Source organism: Myxocyprinus asiaticus, chromosome 6, assembly GCF_019703515.2.
Source record: "Myxocyprinus asiaticus isolate MX2 ecotype Aquarium Trade chromosome 6, UBuf_Myxa_2, whole genome shotgun sequence".
Classification (NCBI taxonomy): Eukaryota; Metazoa; Chordata; class Actinopteri; order Cypriniformes; family Catostomidae; genus Myxocyprinus; species Myxocyprinus asiaticus.
Genome location: NC_059349.1, coordinates 931,310 through 935,556, shown reverse-complemented (window position 1 = coordinate 935,556; position 4,247 = coordinate 931,310). Strand labels below are relative to the sequence as shown.

At 40.3% G+C, this 4,247-nt stretch overlaps 1 non-coding gene across 1 annotated transcript; it reads right to left on the bottom strand.

Annotated features, from left to right (window-relative positions):
- Positions 1 to 3,769: 3,769 nt before the first annotated feature.
- Positions 3,770 to 3,842, bottom strand: trnak-cuu (transfer RNA lysine (anticodon CUU)). Its single transcript has one exon. It is a non-coding gene; the product is annotated as a tRNA-Lys (tRNA).
- Positions 3,843 to 4,247: the final 405 nt, after the last annotated feature.

Below are 4,247 nucleotides of genomic sequence, written 5' to 3'. Positions count from 1 at the left end.
GGCATCCAGAGAAATGTAACGTTCTGTCCCTGGTACTGCAGTTATGGCAAAGGGACACTGGGGAGGGTACAGCCACATCCAGTCCACCTTGGTGAAGTCCATTTCTGGCTGGTTTTGTGCTGACCACTTAAACAAAGCCTTCGATATCCAAAGCTGATCATCAGGTGGCAATGTGTGAGTCTAGCCCACAGGAAGGCTAATTTTTTTTTACCTGTGCAAAACAAAAATACAAACAATAAATACATAAATTACTATTGCGTTTTACAAACACATGAAATAAAACCTCCAAACAAAATATCATTCAAATGTTTGTGTGATTACTGGACACTTTGGATTCCACCAAGTCCACCAGTTCTACCAGTTCACGGTCCTCTTGCTCAGAGGCCAAATCAGTGGTTCTTTCCACAACTGGCACAGTTGGTTGAGGTGCCTTTCTAGTTCTTCCAATAAAAGCTGAAGAATACAGACACCACAATTGAAACATTTAATTAAATCTGCACAATATTTACTTTACACTACTCAAATGGTGTGTTAAAAAAAAACTATTGATACTTCAAAAGACTGCTTACTTGGTTGGGCCACTGGTGATGTAAACAGCGTTCGGATTGTTTTGTCAAGGCTCTGTGGATTGCGTGTTTTGCCAACAAGAAGGGAACGGACAGAAGACACGGAAGGTGAGGACTGTGTGAAGCTGGAGGATTCTTTTGAGATGGGGATTTGCTGGGAGCTTTTAGAAACTATATTCTTGGTCTTAACACAAATGGCCTCACATCCTTCTTGGAAATCCTCGATGTACTCAGCAAAGGCTGCTTTATTGGCCTGGTGGTTTTTGGAGTCTTTCACTTCTGATGGTTACCTCGTCATACTTGCCACCAGGTATCCAGCATAACCCAGTGCATTTTCAGCAACCCACTTGAAGTTCTGGCCTCTGAAGACTCCAAACTGCAAACTGCAAACTGCTAATTTTCTGGAGACAGAGCCTGAGAAGGCTGGCACCCCATCAACTTTGAAAACAAATTTGTATATATACACTTGAATATGTGGCTGTCAGATTATACAAGGCCCCCTTAATAGGGCCCTGTGACTATGAGGGCCCCCAGCCCACTTATAGGAACCTAATTTGAAATTTAAATTTTCTGACTGTTATTTCATACTTTAGGCTTTATATGTTTAAGCTTTATGCTTTGTATAAAAGGGCTGTCGAACAAAAACATTTATTATATTATTCATTTCTGTAAGTGCATTTCTCCCCAATATTACAAAAAATAACTGGGCTTAGGTGGTTTGGAAAAGAAGATATTTATATTTTATTTTGTGTGGTATAAAATACTGTCCTAGAAACGTAAAGTTTGTCGAGACAAACTATGTTGGTTTGACAAAACCTGGTCTGAAATTTTAAAGTAGTTTTAAATGCTTAAAGTTGGATATGTGTATAGGTCTTACAGTAAAAGAAAGAAAGAAAGGATCTTAAAGCAGATTAAAGGGCTTGTAAGTTACACATAACCTAATACAGTAACCTAATGAAGCTTACGTAATGAAGGTCAAACAATTTTTATAGTGTTGGCAAGCAAGCAAACAAAAAACAAATCCATGTAAATGTTCCTTATTATTTGTTTTGTGTATATACAGAAAATTTATTTTGGGGCAATAAATTACGTATTACATCCTAAAGGCTACTTTAAAAGTACAATACACATATACATGCATTTATCTACTGTATATATATATATATATATATATATATATATATATATATATATATATATATATGTATATATATAGAGAGAGAGAGAGAGCGAGAGAGAGAGAAAGAGAGAGAGAGAGAGGAAAAACTTACCTCAGTTTCTATGGCATCCCAACACAAAGGATTTTTAGTAATAATCTCGAATCAGAAGAAACACAGAAGAAACACTTGTGCACTTCTGCTGATTGGTCAATTCCTCTTTGCAATTAGGTAGCGACGCATGCCACATTGGTCAATTCCTCAAAGAATCCAAGTAGCGGTACGGGCCATGATTGGTCAATTCCTTGTTGCAACCAGGTAGTGACACGCGCTTGATTGGTTAATTCTTTGAATATTCTTGGTAGCGATGCAGGCCGTGATTGGGCAATTTCTGGATATCACTACCAGAAATGAGCTCTACTGACAGGTTGATGGGGGAGCTAGCCAGACCTACTTCTTCTCTCTCTGTGTGATGTCATTTATTTGTAAATCTTCAAAGTACATGCCTGAAATTAATCCTTCCATTTCACAGGTGTCTGACAATAGGATCTTCCAAAGAAAGGTTGGGTTTTAGACTAGGGCTGGGCTAAGATTTACTTTTATTTGTTTTCCTGGCATTTGTCTTTCCACAATTCTGTACACTGTGTGATGACACATTTGAGGATTTGTCAAGTCAATCCTGTGAACTCCAAAATGGAGTTCTACCAAAATGTCAGAACATTGGTATAAGTAAAGAAATGCAAATGCATTAGCATGAGATTTGCTTCCACTTTGTTGGTTTCGCTGCTCCATCTGCTATAATGTGATGTCCCTGTGCTCAGGCTATGACTTTTGGGGCAGTTAAAAGCTCTCCTCGTCCCTGGGTAGGGTTGCACCACCAACCTTTCGGTTAACAGCCGAACATGCTAACCGATTGCACCACAGAAACACATGAGTTGCAATCTTCTGGATTATGATGTGACATCAGTGGCATGTGTCTCATACTTGACGGGTTTGAAAGGAGACTTGGAGAGACAGATTGGTTAGTGGGGATTGGTAAACACATAAACAGCAGCACCTTAGCACTGTGCTTATTTTTAGAGATACTTCTTTGGAAGCAGATAGCTGGAGACCTGTTACCTTTTCTGAATTTCTGAATAAGTACCCAGAAATATTTCCATTCTAGAGTGTTTGCTTGGCTGGGAGAATACATTTGCACTAGTCCCACATACCTGTGACAATAGATAATAGTCATGCCCAAAGTGGAGCTCGAACCCATGAACCTGAGATCAAAAGTCTTGTGCTCTACTGCCGGTTCTCTCTTGGCATATATGCCATTTTTTTGTAAATCTTCAAAGTACATGCCTGAAATTAATCCTCCCAATTCACAGGTGTCTGAGAATAGGATCTTCCAAAGAAAGGTTGTGGTTAAGACTAGGGATGGGCTAAGAGTTACATTATTTGTTTTTCCGGCATTTGTCTTTACACACTTCTGTACAATGTGTGATGACCCATCTGAGGATTTGTCAAGTCAGTCCTGTGAATTGTTCAACCAAAATGTCAGAACATTGGTATGAGTAAAGAAACGCATATGCATGAGGTTTTCTTCCACTTTGTTGGTTACGCTACTCCACCTGCTATAATGTGTCTCTGTGCTCAGGTTATACCTTTTGTGGCAATTAAAATCTCTCTTAGCCCCTGGGTGGCTTGAACCACCAGCCTTTTGGTTAACAACTGACTGTGCTAACTGATTGTGCCACAGAGACACACAAGGGACACCTCTTGGATTATGATGTGTCAATCAATGGCATGTGTCTCATATGTGATGCGGGTTTGAAAGTAGACTTGGAGAGACAGATCGGTTAGTGGGGCTTGTTAAACACATAAACAGCAGAACATTAACACTGAGCTTATTTTTAAGAGATACTTCTTTGGAAGCAGATACTTGGAGACCTGTTACATGTTCTGAAATTCTAAATAAGGTTCCAGAAGATCAGAGAGTGTTTGCATGGCTGGGAGAATACATCTGCACTAGTCCCACATACCTGTGACAAGAGCTAAGAGTCATGCCCACTGTGGGGCTTGAACCCACAACCCTGAGATTAAGAATCTCATGCTCTATCATCTGAGCTAGCAAGGCCTACAACAGGTCATTTTTTTTAAATCTTCAGATTACATGCTTGAAATTAATCCTCCCAATTCACAGGTGTCTGATAATAGGATCTTCCAAAGAAAAGTTGGGGTTAAGACTAGTGCTGGGCTAAGAGTTACTTTTATTTGTTTTTCCAGTACTTGTCTTTCCTGAATCGGGACATGCATCAGGTTCTGAACCAACAAGTAGGTTGAGTGGTGGCTCAACTCGAGCAGGGGTGTGCCGTAGACGGTCAGATTGAGTTCCCAGAAGCGGGGTAAGTGTTGGAAGAACGCCTGTGGGCCAGGTATCTTCTGTCCTTTAGAGATCACCAGGCAGATGGGAACACCTGCTGTTCGCTCGGGGATAGTCATATCTACCTCACTAGCAATCTGGCATGCCTGGGGAATGGTC